Source organism: Erythrolamprus reginae, unplaced genomic scaffold (genome assembly GCF_031021105.1).
Source record: "Erythrolamprus reginae isolate rEryReg1 unplaced genomic scaffold, rEryReg1.hap1 H_68, whole genome shotgun sequence".
NCBI lineage: Eukaryota > Metazoa > Chordata > Lepidosauria > Squamata > Dipsadidae > Erythrolamprus > Erythrolamprus reginae.
The window spans coordinates 85,001-105,438 of record NW_027248526.1 but is presented as its reverse complement, the minus strand read 5'-3'; the positions used below and the strand labels follow the sequence as shown (position 1 = coordinate 105,438).

The following is a 20,438-nucleotide window of genomic DNA, read 5'->3' as shown; positions in this document are numbered from 1 at the left end:
GAGATGGGTTTAGGACATTTAGCCTCCGCCAGTTGGATGAAGCTCTTTCCTCCGCAGCAGCTGATCGGCCGCTGCCTTCACTCCCTCGCCCAAAGGCCCCTAGCTCTTGGCCCTAGCCCCAGTGAGGTCCCTTTCCTCTCTATCATTCTGTAAGTCTCCTGAATGAGAAAGTGGGTCAAACTAGATGGCCACCAAGGTCCCTTCCCTCTCTATCATTCTGTAAGTCTCCTGAATGAGAAGGGGGTCAGACTAGATGGCCACTGAGTTCCCTTTCCTCTGTATCATTCTGTTAGTCTCCTGAATGAGAAGGTGGGTCAGGTCAGACTAGATGGCCACCAAGGTCCCTTCCCTCTCTATCATTCTGTAAGTCTCCTGAATGAGAAGGGGGTCAGACTAGATGGCCAGTGAGGTCCCTTTCCTCTCTCTCATTCTGTAAGTCTCCTGAATGAGAAGGTGGGTCAGGTCAGACTAGATGGCCACCAAGGTCCCTTCCCTCTCTATCATTCTGTAAGTCTCCTGAATGAGAAGGGGGTCAGACTAGATGGCCACCGAGGTCCCTTCCATCTATATCATTCAATGTGTGTGTTTGTGTATGAAAGAGCAAACTGTCCCATTCTTTCCTTCCAAAAGTAGCATTTTGTAAGAACCGTTCTGATTGGATGGTGGCAAAGTGTCCCATGTGGCCAAAAGGCTGTGGCTGAATTTGGATTTTTGTGACCAAAGGGCTGGGGCCAAGAGCTAGGGGCCTTTGGGCGAGGGAGGGAAGGCAGCGGCCGATCAGCTGCTGCGGAGGAAAGAGCTTCGTCCAACTGGCAGAGGCAAAAAGTCCCATTCCCCCTGAGATATTGCAACACTACTATCATGTCTCTCCTGGTCCTTCTTTCCATTAAACTAGACATACCCTGTAACCATTCTTCATATGTTTTAGGCTCCAGTCCCCTAATCCTCTTTGTTGCTCTTCTCTGCACTTTTTCTAGAGTCTCAACATCCTTTTTACATCATAGCAACCATAACTGAATGCCGTATTCCAAGTGTGGCCTCACCAAGGCCTTATAAAGTGGTACTATTAACACTTTGCGCGATCTTGATTCTATCCCATGCAGGAATGGGGTATATCTAGTTTAATGAAAAGACAGAGCAGGGATGATATAATAGCAGTGTTCCAATACTTGAGGGGTTGCCACAAAGAAGAGGGAGTCTAGCTATTCTCCAAAGCACCTGAGGGCGCGACAAGAAGCAATGGGTGGAAACTAAACAAGGAGAGAAGCAACCAAGAACTAAGGAGAAATTTTCTGAGTTAGAAGAATTAATCAGTGGAAGAATGCTCAACACTGGAAGTTTTAAAGAAGAGATTGGGAAACCCTTTGTCTGAAATGGTATATAGGGTTTCCTACCTGAGTAGGAGGTTGGACTAGAAGATCTCCATGGTCCCTTTTATGACTCCATTGTTTTGTTAAACTCCATTGTATAGATCAGATGCGAGGTTAGGTTTCACACCCTGAGACCTAGCCCCTTGCTCAGGTGTAAAACAAGCATCTCCCAATCTAAACGCAGATTGGTTCTGCTACCTTGGGAAAGAAATTGCAGGGATAGAGCTGTGTTATTTTTGGATGTTCAAAAATTATGAATCTTTTTTGGCTGCAAAGTTTTCCTCTTTTTTTGTGTGTGGACTGCTGGCTTTGTTAGCATTTTATTCCCTTTCATTTCTTAATTATTTGAGATTTCCTTTGTGAGATTAAGGTGAAAGCAAACAGATGGTTAAAGTTAGAGAGATTGGAACAATTGATACGATCCCCAGCATTAAAGTGCATTATTGCATGAGTTAATCTATCACTGAGATTTAAATTTGCTTGTAATACTTTAATCCAGGGTTTCTCAACCTTGCAAATTTTAAAAGAGGTGACTTCCACTCCCAGAATTCCCTAGTCTGCATGCTTTAAGATGGATGGACTTCCACTCCCAGAATTCCCTAGTCTGCATGCTTTAAGGTGGGTGGACTTCCACTCCCAGAATTCCCTAGTCTGCATGCTTTATGATGAGTGGACTTCCACTCCCAGAATTCCCTAGTCTGCATGCTTTAAGGTGGGTGGACTTCCATTCCCAGAATTCCCCAATCTGTGTGCTTTATGATGAATGGACTTCCACTCCCAGAATTCCCTAGTCTGCATGCTTTAAGGTGGGTGGACTTCCACTCCCAGAATTCCCCAGCCAGCATGCTTTAAAGGGGTGGGCTTCCATTCAGCATGCCAGCTGAGGAATTGTGGGAGTTGAAGTCCACCCATCTTAAAGTCGCCCCTGTTGAAAAATACTGCTAGCCTGTAACTGAACACTAAAAATTGCTATTACTGCAGCATTTGAACCTATTGGAAACTTAAAGACACATAACTGCATATGTTCCGGAACTCACATTTTTATTTATTTGTTTGTTTTGTCAAGTGAAGATATGATAATATTAAGATACATGATACTAGTAAAAATCAAAAATTTGAAAAAAAAAGTATTAGAAATAATAATATTCAAATACATGCAACTAGTAAAAATGAAGAACATTAAAGAGCAGAGGACGGAAGGCACGCTGGTGCACTCATGCACGCCTCTTACAGACCTCTTGTTTGTTTGTTTGTTTGTTTGTTTGTTTGTTTATCTGTTTATCTATTTATCTATTTATCTATTTAATTTATCTATTTATCTATTTAATTTATCTATTTAATTTATCTATTTAATTTATCTATTTAATTTATCTATTTAATTTATCTATTTATCTATTAGGAATTGGGAGAGGTCAATAGTGCAGTGTTTTTCAACCAGTGTGCCGTTGCACACTAGTGTGCCGCGAGACATGGACAGGTGTGTCGCGAAGCTCAGAGAAAGAAAACAAGAGAGAGAGAAAGCAAGCAAGAGAGAAAGAAAATGAGAGAAAGCAAGAGAGAGAAAGCAAGAGAGAGAGAAAGAGAACAAGAGAGAAAGAAAGCAAGAGAGAGAGCGAGAGAGAAAGAAAGCAAGAGAGAAAGAGAGGGAGGGAAGGTGGGAGAGAGAAAGACATAGAGGGAGGGAGGGAGAGAGAAAGAGAGCAAAAAAGAAGAAAGAAGGAAGAGAGAAAGAAAGAGGGATAGAGAGAGAGAAAAAAGAGAAAGGGAGAGAAAGAGGGAGGGAGAAATAGAGCGAAAGGGAGGAAGAGAGAATTTTTTTTGTCCAAACTTTTTTTAGCCCCCCCCCCCCCCCCCCTCAATGTGCCCCAGGGTTTTGTAAATGTAAAAAATGTGCCGCGGCTCAAAAAAGGTTGAAAATCACTGCAATAGTGGATGGTGGCTTCTACCATGCTTCTGAGTGGCGCTTTGAAGAGTTGCATATCTTTTACCTTCCCCCCCCCCCCAGGCTGTGATTCAGCTCCTGGTGTTCATGATCCACGTCGTCAGTACAATATTTTGCGGGGCACATAGGCAAGGTGGAGTTGGCATCCGTCACTCTTGCCGTCGCGGTGAGTCTTTTATTTTCATATGTTTCACTCCCCCCCTCCATCTTCATCGGGTGGTAGCTTCCGGCTGACTATTGGCTGACCTCTAAAAGCTAAACAGCCCTGGGATGGAAGACCACAAGGAAAGCCTAGCTTGAGAGGCTACACTGGGAAGTTGTATGTGTTAAAAAATAAAAAAATAAAAAAATTCTTAAAATAAATAAAAATAAAAATGTTAATTAAAAAATAAAAATTAAAATTGGAAAATTAAAAATTTAAAACGTAAATTTTTACAATAAGTGGAGCACTAATATTAGGATTAAAAGAAGGCTTAAGACGGGGGTCACCAAACCTGGCAACTTTAAGACGTGTGGACTTCAACTCCCAGAATTCTCCAGCCAGCAGAGCTGGCTGGAGAATGCTGGGAGTTGAAGTCCACACGTCTTAAAGTTACCAGGTTTGAAGAGCTCTGGATTAAACCTTATCCTCTTTTTATAATCTCCATCTTATCATTTTGGATCAGAATAGCAACAGGTAGATAATCTCCTAGTTTTCTAAATTTTGCCTCCTCTTGTCTTTCTCCCTGTTTCTAGGTGATCAACGTGACCGGCATTTCTATCGGTTTCGGGCTGTCCTCGGCTTGTGACACATTAATATCTCAGGTGGGTCTTTGGACCATGTTATGGTTCAGCCTGAGCCAGATCAAAGACCAGCTGCGTCTCTGCTGGCTCCATGCCCGGGGGAGGCTGAGAGCGGAGAGGAGAGTTCTTGGCAGTCAGACAGTGCAGACAGCAGTCACGAAAGCGATGCTGATGCAAGGCCTGGGAGCCCTGGAGAAGGGCTCTCTCCAGCAAGTAGCTTTGATTCTCTGGAGTCCCTGGATGACGACGCACAAGCTATCATTAGTATGCAGCAGAGACGCATAGCTCAAAGGAGAAATCAACTGCGTAGATATTATCAGCGTTGAATGAGGAACACCAGGGGGTTGGGTGTGGTCCTCATTAGCAGGGAAGGGTTTATAAGGCAGGAGAACCATTCTGGCAGTGTGGAGTGTTATCAAAGTTTCAAGTTTCAAGTTTTATTGGATTTATATGCCGCCCCTCTCCGAAAACTCGGGGCGGCTAACAACAATCATAAACAATGTACAATAAAATCTAATACTAAAAGCAAATTAAAACCCCTTAATATATAAAAAACCAAACCTACATACAAGCATACCATATATACAGTTGTAACGGCCTAGGGGGGGGGAAGTCTTAATTCCCCCATGCCTGGCAGCAGAGGTGGGTTTTAAGTAGCTTACCAAAGGCAAGGAGGGTGGGGACAATTCTAATCTCTGGGGGGAGTTGGTTCCAGAGGGCCGGGGCCGCCACAGAGAAGGCTCTTCCCCTGGGTCCCGCCAAGTGGCATTGTTTAGTTGACGTGACCCGGAGAAGATCCACTCTGTGGGACCTAACTGGCCGCTGGGATTTGTGCGGCAGAAGGTGGTCCCTGAGGTAATCTGGTCCGGTGCCATGAAGGGCTTTATAGGTCATAACCAACACTTTGAATTGTGACCGGAAATTGATCGGCAACCAATGCAGACTGCGGAGTGTTGGTGTGACATGGGCATGCCTTGGGAAGCCCATGATGGCTCTCGCAGCTGCATTCTGCACGATCTGAACTTTCCGAACACTTTTCAAAGGTAGCCCCATGTAGAGAGCATTACAGTAGTCAAACCTCGAGGTGATGAGGGCATGAGTGACTGTGAGCAATGAGTCCCGGTCCAGATAGGGCCGCAACTGGTGCACCAGGCGAACCTGGGCGAACGCCCCCCTGGCCACAGCTGAAAGATGAGTCGAAGGGGAGTTGGTGTTATTATAAAACTGTGTTTGGATTCAACCAGTGTGTCTGGCTTATCTTTTTGGGTTGGTCATAGCTGCCGGAGTGACCCAGACAGAACAGACCACTTTGGGGGACATGTGGAGACATGATTGGCCATGGACATCAGCCCAGCGTGGATTGGAACTTCTGTGTGTTTTCCATCCAAGCTCAGAGTTTGGAAAGAAAACAATGCCATTTTCCTGATTTCCCTCCCCCTATTCAGGATGTTTGGAAGGGCTAAATCTGCAGCTGAGCCCCTACAAAATCCAAAGGAGTAGAGTTTTTGATTTTCTGCAAAAGAGATTCCATGTTCTCTTTTGCTATTACGTGATTTGAAGGAGTAGGGGGAGGGAGGAGAGATAACACTCCATGGCCTGCACTGGCTGCCAATCGGTTTCCGGTCACAATTCAAAGTGTTGGTCATGACCTTTAAAGCCCTACATGGCATTGGGCCAGAATACATCTGGAACTGCCTGCTACCGCACAAATCCCAGCGGCCGATAAGGTCCCACAGAGTTGGCCTTCTCCGGGTCCCGTTGACCAAACAATGTCGTTTGGCGGGCCCCAGGGGAAGAGCCTTCTCTGTGGCAGCCCTGGCCCTCTGGAATCAACTCCCCCCAGAGATTAGAACGGCCCCCACCCTCCTTGTCTTTCGCAAATTACTCAAGACCCACCTTTGTCGCCAGACACAAGGGAGTTAGCATATTCCTTCCCCTAGGCCATTACAAGTTATGCATGGTATGTTTGTGTGCATGTCTGGTTTTTATAATAAGGGATTTTAGTTGTTTTATTAAATTGGATTGTTACATATTGTTTTTTATCATTGTTGTTAGCCGCCCCGAGTCCGCGGAGAGGGGCGGCATACAAATCCAATAAATAAATAAATAAATAAATAAATAAATAAATAAATAAATAAATAAATAAATAAATAAATAAATAAATAAATAAATAAATAAAAATAAAAATAATAACCAATCAAAGGGTGATTGTAGGAGGAAGACTGACAAATCCTGGAGGTGGAGTCAAAACAGGAACCAGCCTAGCATCCTAACATAGCCACAAACAAACCTTGGCCAAAGCTAAAGATTGGTCCAGAAGATTCCTGTAGATAGAAACATAGAAACATAGAAGACTGATGGCAGAAAAAGATCTCATGGTCCATCTAGTCTGCCCTTATACTACTGTATTAGGATGGATATATGTTTATCCCAGGCATGTTTAAATTCAGTTACTGTTGATTTACCAACCACGTCTGCTGGAAGTTTGTTCCAAGGATCTACTACTCTTTCAGTCAAATAATATTTTCTCACGTTGCTTTTGATCTTTCCCCCAACTAACTTCAGATTGTGTTCCCTTGTTCTTGTGTTCACTTTCCTATTAAAAACACTTCCCTCCTGAACCTTATTTAACCCTTTAACATATTTAAATGTTTCGATCATGTCCCCCCTTTTCCTTTCTGTCCTCCAGATGATACAGATGGAGTTCATGAAGTCTTTCCTGATACATTTTATGCTTAAGACCTTCCACTATTCTTTGTTTGTAGGATTTTTTTCAAATAAATTAGTTTCCTCGGTCTTTCACGTGTGCCTCCTCTGATCTTTCCCCTTCTTCTTCCAGACTTATGGCGGGAAGAACATGAAAAGGGTGGGCACCATCCTCCAACAGGGCATCCTGATCCTTATTCTCTGCTGTTTCCCGTGCTGGGCGTTTTTCATCAACACAGAACAGCTCCTGTTGTTAATCCGGCAGGATCCGGAAGTCTCCAGGTAAGAAAGGAAACCAAGGGAGGTACTAATTTATTACTTTATTCATTTTATTTATTTGTCAAATATGTAGACATAGAAACATAGAAGTCTGACGGCAGAAAAAGACCTCGTGGTCCATCTAGTCTGCCCTTATACCATTTTCTGTATTTTATCTTAGGATGGATATATGTTTAACCCAGGCATGTTAAAATTCAGTTACTGTGGATTTACCAACCACGTCTGCTGGAAGTTTGTTCCAAGGATCTACTACTCTTTCAGTAAAATAATATTTTCTCATGTTGCTTTTGATCTTTCCCCCAACTAACTTCAGATTGTGTCCCCTTGTTCTTGTGTTCACTTTCCTATTAAAAACACTTCCCACCTGGACCTTATTTAACCCTTTGACATATTTAAATGTTTCGATCATGTCCCCCATTTTCCTTCTCTCCTCCAGACTAGACAGATTGAGTTCATGAAGTCTTTCCTGATACGTTTTATGCTTAAGACTTTCAACCATTCTTGTAGCCCGTCTTTGGACCCGTTCAATTTTGTCAATATCTTTTTGTAGGTGAGGTCTCCAGAACTGAACACAGTATTCCATATGGGGTCTCACCAGCACTCTATATAGCGGGATCACAATCTCCCTCTTCCTGCTTGTGATACTTCTAGCTATGCAGCCAAGCATCCTACTTGCTTTCCCTACCGCCTGACTGCACTATAGGGCTCGTATAGGTCTTAAGCATAAAACTGATCAGGAAAGACTTAATGAACTCAATCTGTAGAGTCTGGAGGACAGAAGGGAAAGTGGGGGACACGATCAAAACATTTAAATATGTTCAAGGGAAGATTTTTTTAATAGGAAAGTGAACCCAAGAACAAGGGGGCACAATCTGAGGTTAGTTGGGGGAAAGATTAGAAGCAACGTGAGAAAATATTATTTGACTGAAAGAGTAGTAGATGCTTGGAAGAAACTTCCAGCAGATGTGGTTGGTAATAACTGAACAGTAACTGAACTTAAACATGCCTGGGATAAACATAGATCCATCCTAAGATAAAATGCAGGAAATGGTATAAGGGCAGACTAGATGGACCACGAGGTCTTTTTCTGCCGTCAATCTTCTACTATTATACTTGTTTGCATAAACGTAACCTAAGTAAAAATTAAGGATAAAAGAGGACAATAGGGCAGTAGGATAGGGACGGTAGGCACAGTGGCGCGATTATGCATGCCCCTTACAGACCTCTTAGAAAAGGGGAGAGGTCAACTGTAGACAGTCTAATGTTAAAGGTTTTTGGGGTTTGGGGAAGAAACCAGAGTCAGTTAGTGCAGAGGTCCCCAACCTTTTTTGCACCAGGGACCGGCTTTAAGCTAGACCAGTTTTCCATGGCCCGGTGGGGGTGGGGGGGGAGGGAGGAGAGCTAGCTGTCAGCGGTGCCGTAAAAGGGGCAATCAAGAGAGGAATGGGTGAATGAATGGACGGAGGGTGGGAAGGAAGGAAGGAAAGAGGAAAGGGACAGGAACAGAAGAAGGGTGCAAAGGAAGTAAGGAAAGGTGTGAAAGGGGAGAGTAAGAGAGGAAGGAGTGAAAGAAGGGAATGAGGGAGGAAAGAAGGGAGGAAGGAAAAGGAAAGCAAGAAATGGAGGGAGGAAAGGAAGGAAAGAAAGAAAGAAGACAGAAAGAAAGAAAGAAAGGGGGAAGGGACAGGAACAGAGGAAGGAAGCAAGGAAACTTATGAAAGGGGAGAGTAAGAGAGGAAGGACTGAAGGGAGGGAAGGAGGGAAGAAGGTAGGAAGGAGAAAGAAAAGAAGAAATAGAGGAAGGGAAGGTAAAAGAGAGAAAGAAAAAGAGCAAGAAAGAAAGCAAGAAAGAGAGAAAGAAAGAAAGAAAGGCAACTTCAAAGAAAGGCTCACTGAGCATTTCTCACTCTCTCTCTCTTTCTATCCCTCTTTCTTTCTTTCTTTCTTTCTTTCTTTCTTTCTTTCTCTTCCTTTCTCTCTCTCCTCTTCCTTTATCTCCTCTCTCTCTCCCTCTCTCTTTCTCCCCCCCTCTCTCCCCCTTTCTCTCTCTCTCACTCTTTCTCTCTTGTTTTCTTTCTCACGCTCTTTCTCTCTCTTGTTCTCTCTCTCTTGCTATCTCTTTCTCCCCCCCCCTTTCTCTCACTCTCTCTTTCTCTCTATCTTGCTGTCTGTTGCTCTCACTCACTCTCGTTCTCTCTCCGTTCTTCTCAGCGGTGACGCGCGCACGCCCTGCCTGTCTCACCTTTGCCGAGAGCACTTTCGTCCCGGGTTTTCAGCAAGGGGGTTGCAGGAGAGGCGGGGCAGGCGTTCTCTCAGCGGAGGCCGGCGAAGGTGATATTCAATGTCGGGGGCGCACGGGCGGTTGCGCGCGCTCCCTATCCCCCTGCTAGCCCACTCGGAATATTCAAAATAAGAAAAGCCTTTGCCGGCTAAGGTTTTTCTTACTTTGAATATTCCGAGTGGGCTAGCAGGGAGATAGGGAGCGCGCGCAACCGCCCGTGCGCCCCCGACATTGAATATCACCTTCGCTGGCTGCCGCGGACCGGCTGAAAAACCCCAACGGCCCGGTCCCAGTCCGCGGACCGGCGGTTGGAGACCTCTGAGTTAGTGCATTCAAGACATTGATCACTCTATTGCTAAAATCCTATTTTCTGCAGTTGAGTTTGGAGCAGTTTACATTGAGCTTGAATCTATCATGTGCTCGTGTGTTGCTGCGGTTGAAGGTGAAGTAGTCATTAACAGGAAGGACATTGAGTGAAGGACTCTTCTTGTGAAATATTTCTGGACTCTCTCGATTATATTAATGTCTGATATGCAATGTGGGTTCCAGACAGGTGAGCTGTATTCCAGAATTGGTCTAACAAATGTTTGGTAAACCCTGGTTAGCCCGTGCGCCCCCGACATTGAATATCACCTTCGCTGGCTGCCGCGGACCGGCTGAAAAACCCCAACGGCCCGGTCCCGGTCCGCGGACCGGCGGTTGGAGACCTCTGAGTTAGTGCATTCAAGACATTGATCACTCTATTGCTAAAATCCTATTTTCTGCAGTTGAGTTTGGAGCAGTTTACATTGAGCTTGAATCTATCATGTGCTCGTGTGTTGCTGCGGTTGAAGGTGAAGTAGTCATTAACAGGAAGGACATTGAGTGAAGGACTCTTCTTGTGAAATATTTCTGGACTCTCTCGATTATATTAATGTCTGATATGCAATGTGGGTTCCAGACAGGTGAGCTGTATTCCAGAATTGGTCTAACAAATGTTTGGTAAACCCTGGTTAGCAGTGTAATATTGCCAGAGATGAAGCTACGTAAGATTATATTAACAACTCTTAATGCTTTTTTGGCAATGTTGTTACAGTGGGTTGTAGCACTTAGGTCATTGGATACGAGTACTCCAAGGTCTTTTGACAGAGTGAGGGTCATTTACAAGTTCGTTTTATTTCCAAGTTTGTATTTTGTATTCCGATTCTTTTTGCCCATGTGCAAGACAGCTCTATTGCTGAAATTGTATTTTCTGCAGTTGAGTTTAGAGCGGTTTACATTGAGTTTGAATCAGTTACATGCTCATGTGTTGTTGTGGTTGAAGGTGAAGTAGTCATCAACAGGTAGGACATTTTGGTATATAATTTTAAGAACTACAGTTACATCAGATCGGAGGCAACCTAGTTGTAAATTGTCTAATCCCAGTATATCGCCAAAAAAGCCTCTAGAGTTGTTAACCTGATCCTACGCAGCTTCTGCTCAGGCAATCTTACTCTACTCACAAAAGCCTACAAAACTTTTGCCAGACCCATCTTAGACTACTGCTCATCTGTCTGGAACCCATACCACATCTCAGACACCAACACATGGAGTTTCTATTAAGACCTCATAAGACTGCAGAGGGTCTGGAGACCTGGAAGCATTGTAAGAGCAGAGGAGAGGAAGTGACTGAGAACCCAGAGAAAGACCTGAGAGTGCCAGCCAGTGGCAGTGGCTGGCACCAAAAACTCAAAAACTTAACAACAATATGCCAAGATTTCTCCCTCAACAACATTTTTCCCCTGATCAATTCTTTTCCCCCCCAGAACTCACCTTTAAGAACTGGTGTCAGTATTGCTGGCTTGATGGATAGTTGATTTTTAATTATTCCTATATTTTTAGCACTTTAGAACTTTGCACTTTACCAACTTTAATTAATAGCTAAGCTCTGATTTTATATTATTAACTATTAATCTATGAACTTTTTATTCCTATTTTATATTGTGACATATATTATTAGTATTTTAATTATTACTAATTTAATTCATTTTAATATCACTAGGGGGTTTTGTAATTAATGGATGATTGGGGTAAATATGGGACGAATGATTGGTATGAATGCAATGGTTGGGGCGGGTGGGATTATGGTATGAATGTGATAAATGGAAGCAGTATGAATGATAGACTTTGCCCACCTGACGCCGGAGAGGCGGGAGGGGAGGGGGCACTAATCTCTGGGGAGACAGAGGGTCAGAATATTCCTGTGTTGCTGGGGAGAGGCAGATATGGCGGGGGCCGCGGAGTTAGCCGTTCCAGGGGAACGAGGGACCGTTGCTTAATAACGATCCCTTGTTCTGGCTCCGTGAGCCCAATCTTGGGGACTGGTGATGAGTGTAACTCTGGCCCTGGGCTCAGGTTGCTGCTGCTTAATGCCAGGTCGGTGGTAAATAAAGCTCTCCTCATCCGGGATCTGATCCTGGATGAGGAGGCCGACCTGGCATGTATTACTGAAACCTGGCTGGGCCCAGAGGGAGGTGTTCCTCTCTCTGAAATCTGCCCAGCTGGGTTTCAGATATGGCATCAACCTCGACCCCAGGGAAGGGGGGGAGGAGTGGCTATTATAGCCAGGGAGAGCCTTTGCCTACGTGGACTCATTGCTCCGGAAATTGCGGGTTGCGAGTCACTCTTGATGAAGTTGGACTTAGGGGTTCAGGTGGGCTTATTTCTCACGTACCTGCCTCCCAGCTGCGTGTCAAAAGCCCTGCCTGTGCTACTCGAGGAGGTAGCCGGGTTGGCGGTGGAGTTCCCAAGACTTATTGTCTTGGGGGACTTCAATCTGCCGTCACTCGGCGAAACCTCTGGGCTGGCACAGGAGTTCATGGCCACCATGACAGCCATGGACCTGACTCAAGTAGTTCAGGGTCCGACTCATGAGGGAGGACACGCACCTGACATGGTATTCCTCTCTGAGCAACTGAGTAATGGTCTGAGACTAAGGGGCTTAGAAGTGTTGCCTTTGTCATGGTCAGACCATTTTCTGCTACGGCTTGACTTCCTGGCTCCAATCCTTCCCCGCAGGGAATTAAGATGTTCCGCCCCAGACGCCTGATGGACCCAGAGGGCTTTCAGACAGCGCTTGGGGTTATACCAGAGGCACTTGTCCACAGTTCGGCGGAGTCTCTTGCGGAAGCCTGGAACAAGGCTGCAGCGGAGGCTCTTGATCGGATTGCGCCCTTGCGACCTCTCCGCGGCACTAGACCCCGTAGAGCTCCATGGTTCAACGAGGAGCTCCGGGAGTTGAAACGCCAGAAGAGACGTCTAGAGAAGCGATGGAGGAAGAGTAAGTCTGAATCTGATCGAACACTTGTAAGAGCTTTTATTAAGACTTACAAAGTGGCGCTCAAGGCAGCAAGATGCGCGTACCATGCCGCCTTGATTGCATCAGTGGAATCCCGCCCGGCCGCTCTGTTTAGGGTGACCCGCTCCCTTCTTAATCAGAGGGGAGTTGGGGAGCCCTTACAGAGTAATGCCGAGGATTTTAACACATTTTTCGCTGATAAAGTCGCCCAGATCCAGGCCGACCTCGACTCCAATTGGAAAACAGAGTCGGCTGACAACGAGTCAGTTGAGGTGACTGGGGCCCGTACTTGTCCACCTGTCTGGGAAGAGTTTGATCTGGTGACACCTGATGAAGTGGACAAGGCCATTGGAGCTGTGAGTTCCGCCACCTGTTTACTGGATCCGTGTCCCTCCTGGCTGGTTTCGGCCAGCAGGGAGGTGACACGGAGCTGGGTCCAGGAGATTATCAACGCTTCCTTGGTGAGGGGATCCTTTCCATCATCCTATAAAGAGGCGCTCGTGCGCCCCCTCCTCAAGAAGCCTTCCCTGGACCCGTTCTTAATAACTACCGTCCAGGCTCCAACCTTCCCTTTATGGGGAAGGTTGTCGAGAAGGTGGTGGCACTCCAGCTCCAACGATCCTTGGAAGAAGCCGATTATCTAGGTCCCCAGCAGTCGGGTTTCAGACCCGGTTACAGCACGGAAACTGCTTTGGTCGCGTTGATGGATGATCTCTGGCGGGCCCGGGACAGGGGTTTATCCTCTGTCCTTGTGCTACTTGACCTCTCAGCGGCTTTCAATACTATCGACCATGGTATCCTTCTGCACCGGCTGGAGGGGTTGGGAGTGGGAGGCACTGTTTTCCAGTGGTTCTCCTCCTACCTCTCTGGTCGGTCGCAGTCGGTGTTAGTGGGGGGTCAGAGGTCGACTCCGAGGTCTCTCCCTTGTGGGGTGCCTCAGGGGTCGGTCCTCTCCCCCCTGCTATTTAATATCTACATGAAACCGCTGGGCGAGATCATCCAAGGGCATGGGGTGAGGTATCATCAGTACGCTGATGATACCCAGCTTTACATCTCCACCCCATGTCCAGTCAACGAAGCAGTGGAAGTGATGTGCCGGTGTCTGGAGGCTGTTGGGGCCTGGATGGGTGTCAACAGACTCAAACTCAACCCGGATAAGACGGAGTGGCTGTGGGTTTTGCCTCCCAAGGACAATTCCATCTGTCCTTCCATTACCCTGGGGGGGAACTTTTGACCCCCTCAGAGAGGGTCCGCAACTTGGGCGTCCTCCTCGATCCACAGCTCACATTAGAACAACATCTTTCAGCTGTGGCGAGGGGGGCGTTTGCCCAGGTTCGCCTGGTGCACAAGTTGCGGCCCTATCTGGACCGGGACTCATTGCTCACAGTCACTCATGCCCTCATCACCTCGAGGTTCGACTACTGTAATGCTCTCTACATGGGGCTACCTTTGAAAAGTGTTCGGAAACTTCAGATCGTGCAAAATGCAGCTGCGAGAGCAGTCATGGGCCTACCTAGGTATGCCCATGTTTCACCATCACTCCGCAGTCTGCATTGGTTGCCGATCAATTTCCGGTCACAATTCAAAGTGTTGGTTATGACCTTTAAAGCCCTTCATGGCATCGGACCAGAATATCTCCGAGACCGCCTGCTGCTGCACGAATCCCAGCGACCGATTAGGTCCCACAGAGTGGGCCTTCTCCGGGTCCCATCAACTAAACCATGTCGGTTGGCGGGCCCCAGGGGAAGAGCCTTCTCTGTGGCGGCCCCGGCCCTCTGGAACCAACTCCCCCCGGAGATTAGAACTGCCCCTACTCTTCCTGCCTTCCGTAAACTCCTTAAAACCCACCTTTGCCGTCAGGCATGGGGGAACTGAAACATCTCCCCCTGGGCACGTTTAATTTATGCATGGTATGTCTGTGTGTGTGACTGTTAGCATATGGGGTTTTTTAAATATTTAAATATTTTAAATTTGTCTGATTGCTTATGATTTGTTTTTACATGTTGTGAGCCGCCCCGAGTCTTCGGAGAGGGGCGGCATACAAATCTAAGTAATAAATAAACACCCTTGAAAATGTCCAAAGATATTTCACCAGAAGAGCCCTTCACTCCTCCACTCGAAACAGAATATCCTACGAAAATAGACTAACAATCCTGGGCCTAGAAAGCCTAGAACTACGGCGCCTAAAACAAGATCTGAGTATTGCCCACAAGATCATATGCTGCAACGTCCTACCAGTCAATGACTACTTCAGCTTCAACTGCAACAACACAAGAGCACGCAACAGATTCAAACTTAATACGAACCGCTCCAAACTTGACTGTAAAAAATATGATTTCAACATTCGAGTTATCGAAGCATGGAACTCATTACCGGACTCAATTGTGTCAACCCCTAACACCCAACACTTCTCCCTTAGATTCTCCATGATTGACCTCTCCAGGTTCCTAAGAGGCCAGTAAGGGGCATACATAATTTCACTGGTGTGCCTTTCGTCTCCTGTCCAGTTGTCTTTCCTTTATCTCACTTATCATATATATTCTCTTCCTTTCATATATCCTCTCCTCTAAGTTCACTTTACCCTTATATATATTACTACATGTCTATTTTTCTTCCTATGTATTTGTGTATTGGATAAATAAATAAATAAACAAACAAACAAATAAATAAATAAATGTTGGATAACCATTTGTCTGAAAGTTAAAATCAATTAAGATCTTTGAAAATGAAAATCAGTCATGAGCATCCATTTAAAATGTCTTGTCTTTCACAAGATCAGATCACCCTCTCCTAAAATTTACCACGAAACTGGACCTTTTGCATTTAATTGAGTGGACTTCGTCTTTTTTTTAAAAAAAAAAGATTTAAAGTTTTCAGGATGTCACAAGATAAAGCTGCTTTAAAAGGCTACTTCAGCTCACAATGTGATCCTGGAAGGGGACTACATCACCTGAGTATTTTAAGACAGAAACTTGATTGCAGAATTGAATAATTGGAAATTAATGCTTTGTTTTTGTCTTTCCAGGCTCACTCAGGTTTATGTCATGATCTTTATTCCAGCATTGCCTGTGAGTTTCTAGCTTTTCCTTAATTTTTTCTTCCAAGAGTGTATAGCTTCCCTTCCAAATATCTATCTATCTATCTATCTATCTATCTATCTATCTATCTATCTTTCTATCTATCTATCTATCCATCCATCCATCCATCCATCCATCCATCATCTCTCAATCTTCCTTCCTTCCTTTTTCTTTCTTTCTTTTTTTTCTTCCTTCCTTCTTTCTTTCTTTCTTCCTTTTTTTCTTCCTTTTTTCTTTCCTTCCTTCCTTCCTTCTTTCTTTCTTTTTTCCTTCCTTCCTTCCTTCTTTTTTTCTTTCTTTCTTTCTTTTTTCTTTCCTTCCTTCTTTCTTTCTTTCCTTCCTTCCTTTCTTCCTTCCTTCTTTCTTTATTTCTCTCTTTCTTTCCTTCCTTCCTTCTTTCTTTTTTCTTTCCTTCTTTCTTTCTTTCTTTTTTCTTTCCTTCCTTCCTTCTTTCTTTCTTTTTTCCTTCCTTCCTTCCTTCCTTCTTTCTTTCTTTCCTTCCTTCCTTCCATCCTTCCTTCCTAGATATTCTCTAAAATGTTTTGTAATCTATACATTCAGGATGCAACAATTTTATGGCTCGCAGTTCTGTAGAAACAATTCCTTTGTTTTGGGGCAATTGAACAACAAATTAATGAATCTTCCTTTTCCCCCCCCAATTGCTGATTTTTTTAAAATTTCCCTCTTGTTCATCTCACAGGCAGCCTTTATTTACCAGCTCCAAATGAGGTATTTGCAAAACCAGGTAAGGCTTTCCTTTCCTTTATTCCTTAGCAATTTGCATCTCTTTGCAAGGGGGCCAAAATTATGGGACCTGCCGTGGCCTCCTGAAGCATTCTGATGGCCAAAAACAGGCCGCGTGGAGGCCTCCTGAGACCCCACACACACACCCCATGTTTGCTCGGCAGAGTGCTACTGGAGGCCGGGTCTGTTTTCAGCCTGTTTTCGCAGAATGTAGCGGGAGGCCAATGAGGGTGAAAACAAGGTCCGGGGGAGCGCATGGGGCCTATTTTAGCCACCAGAGGCATTGGGGGCCAAAACTTGGATATTTCTAGGCTGGCCCCACAGTCCAGATCTAAGCCTTGAATTTGACTCTCCTGTAGCAAATAGAAAGTGTATTCGATAACTCCTGGAGCATTCATTTGCCAAGGTTTAGGAATAGAAACAGCAAGAGACCAATAGAACAAATAGTTACTTCAGTTACTTCGGAAACTTCAGATCGTGCAGAATGCGGTTGCGAGAGCAGTCATGGGCTTACCTAGGTATGCCCATGTTTCACCATCACTCCGCAGTCTGCATTGGTTGCCGATCAGTTTCCGGTCACAATTCAAAGTGTTGGTTATGACCTATAAAGCCCTTCATGGCATCGGACCAGAATATCTCCGGGACCGCCTTCTGCCGCACGAATCCCAGTGACCAGTTAGGTCCCACAGAGTGGGTCTTCTCCAGGTCCTGTCAACTAAACAATGCCGCTTGGCGGGACCCAGTGGACGTGCCTTCTCTGTGGCGGCACCGGCCCTCTGGAACCAACTCCCCCCGGAGATTAGAACTGCCCCTACTCTCCCTGCCTTCCGTAAACTCCTTAAAACCCACCTTTGCCGTCAGGCATGGGGGAACTGAAACATCTTCCCCTGGGCACATTTAATTTATATATGGTATGCTTGTGTCTATGTCTGTTATTTATTTATTTATTTATTTATTACTTGGATTTGTATGCCGCCCCTCTCCGAAGACTCGGGGCGGCTCACAACATGTAAAAGACAAATCATAAGTAATCAACAATTTAAAATTTTAAAGATTTAAAAAACCCCACAAACTAACAGACTCACACACAAGCATACCATATATAAATTCAACGTGCCCAGGGGGGGGGATGTTTCAATTCCCCCATGCCTGACGGCAAAGGTGGGTTTTAAGAAGTTTGCGGAAGGCAGGAAGAGTAGGGGCAGTTCTAATCTCCGGGGGGAGTTGGTTCCAGAGGGCCGGTGCCGCCACAGAGAAGGCTCTTCCCCTGGGGCCCGCCAACCGACATTGCTTAGTTGACGGGACCCGGAGAAGGCCCACTCTGTGGGACCTAATTGGTCGCTGGGATTCGTGCGGCAGGAGGCGGTCTCGGAGATATTCTGGTCCAGTGCCATGAAGGGCTTTAAAGGTCATAACCAACACTTTGAATTGTGACCGGAAACTGATCGGCAGCCAGTGCAGACTGCGGAGTGATGGTGAAACATGGGCATACCTGGTAAGCCCATGACTGCTCTCGCAGCTGCATTCTGCACGATCTGGAGTTTCCGAACACTTTTTCAAAGGTAGCCCCATGTAGAGAGCATTACAGTAGTCGAACCTCGAGGTGATGAGGGCATGAGTGACTGTGAGCAGTGAGTCCCGGTCCAGATAGGGCCGCAACTGGTGCACCAGGCGAACCTGGGCAAACGTCCCCCTCGCCACAGCTGCGAGATGTTGTTCTAATGTGAGCTGTGGATCGAGGAGGACGCCCAAGTTGCGGACCCTCTCTGAGGGGGTCAATAATTCCCCCCCCAGGGTAATGGACGGACAGATGGAGTTGTCCTTGGGAGGCAAAACCCACAGCCACTCCGTCTTATCCGGGTTGAGTTTGAGTCTGTTGACACCCATCCAGGCCCCAACAGCCTCCAGGCACCGGCACATCACTTCCACCGCTTCGTTGACTGGGCATGGGGTGGAGATGTAAAGCTGGGTATCATCGGCATATTGATGATACCTCACCCCATGTCCTTGGATGATCTCACCCAGCGGTTTCATGTAGATGTTAAATAGCAGGGGGGAGAGGACCGACCCCTGAGGCACCCCACAAGGGAGAGACCTAGGAGTCGACCTCTGTCCCCCCACTAACACCGACTGCAACCGGCCAAAGAGGTAGGAGGAGAACCACTGAAGAACAGTGCCTCCCACTCCCAACCCCTCCAGCCGGCGCAGAAGGATACCATGGTCGATGGTATCGAAAGCCGCTGAGAGGTCAAGGAGCACCAGGACAGAGGATAAACCCCTGTCCCCGGCCCGCCAGAGATCATCCATCAACGCGACCAAAGCGGTTTCCGTGCTGTAACCGGGCCTGAAACCCGACTGCTGGGGACCTAGATAATCGGCTTCTTCCAAGGACCGCTGGAGCTGGAGTGCCACCACCTTCTCAACAACCTTCCCCATAAAGGGAAGGTTGGAGACTGGACGGTAGTTATTAAGCACAGCTGGGTCCAGGGAGGGCTTCTTGAGGAGGGGGCGCACAAGCGCTTCTTTATAGAGTGATGGAAAAACTCCCCTCCCCAAGGAAGCGTTGGTAATCTCCTGGGCCAAGCCCCGTGTCACCTCCCTGCTGGCCGAGACCAACCAGGAGGGACACGGATCCAGTAAACAGGTGGCGGAACTCACAGCTCCAATGGCCTTGTCCACTTCATCAGGTGTCACCAGATCAAACTCTTCCCAGACAGGTGGACAAGTACGTGCCCCAGTCACCTCGACTGACTCGTTGTCAGTCGACTCTGCTATACAATTGGAGTCGAGGTTAGTACAGTATATGGGGTCTTTTTAAATCTTTAAATTTTAAATTTATCAGATTATTTATGATTTGTTTCCATGTGTTGTGAGCCACCCCGAGTCTTCGGAGAGGGGCGGCATACAAATCTAAGTAATAAATAAATAAATAAATAAATAAAGTTAGGTTATTTCTGAAATGTTTGTTAGATGATATTTCTAACAATCCCTCCTTGTCCCGCCTTCTCCTTTAGTGAAATGTATGAACCTTTCCTGATCCTTTGTTCTTGGCATTTTGGCCAGAAGCCTTTTCCTTGGAAATTTTCAAGGAATTTTTCCAATTTTCCTTGGCTCCAAATAAAATGGCAGTCAAAAAAGCTGCAACTCATATATGGCATCCTTCATTGGCCTCGGCACCAGGCTCAGACCTGAATTGGGGGCAACAATGTGACCACTTGATATATATATATATATATATATATATATATATATATATATATATATATATATATATATATATATTGAAAAGAAATAAAATAGAATAACAGAGTTTATAGATTGATTGATTGATTGATTGATTGATTTTATATGCCGCTAATTCCAAAGCGAAACTCAGAGCGCTAACAAATTTATTTATTTATTTCTTTTATTTATTAAATTTGTATGCCGCCCCTCTCCGCAGACTCGGGGCGGCTCACAACAGCAACAGAAAACAATATATAATACAAATTCAATAATTAGAAAGCTAAAAACCCATAATTTAAAAAAACATGCACACAACACACCATACATAAACAGTATAGGCCTGGGGAAGATATTTCAGTTCCCCCATGCCTGACGGCAGAGGTGGGTTTTAAGGAGTTTGCAGAAGGCAAGGAGGGTGGGGGCAATTCTAATCTCTGGGGGGAGTTGGTTCCAAAGGGCCAGGGCCGCCACAGAGAAGGCTCTTCCCCTGGGTCCCGCCAAGCGGCATTGTTTAGTCGACAGGACCCGGAGAAGCCCAACTCTGTGGGACCTAATCGGTCGCTGGGATTCGTGCGGCAGAAAGCGGTCCCGGAGATATTCTGGTCCGATGCCATGAAGGGCTTTATAGGTCAAGACCAACACTTTGAATTGTGAAATTGATCGGCAACCAATGCAGACTGCGGAGTGTTGGTGTAACATGGGCATACCTTGGGAA

At 45.8% G+C, this 20,438-nt stretch overlaps 1 pseudogene; it reads left to right on the top strand.

The window, feature by feature from the left end:
• The window catches only part of LOC139155818 (multidrug and toxin extrusion protein 1-like), a 42,485-nt pseudogene that overhangs the window by 2,732 nt on the left and 19,315 nt on the right, over window positions 1-20,438 (top strand).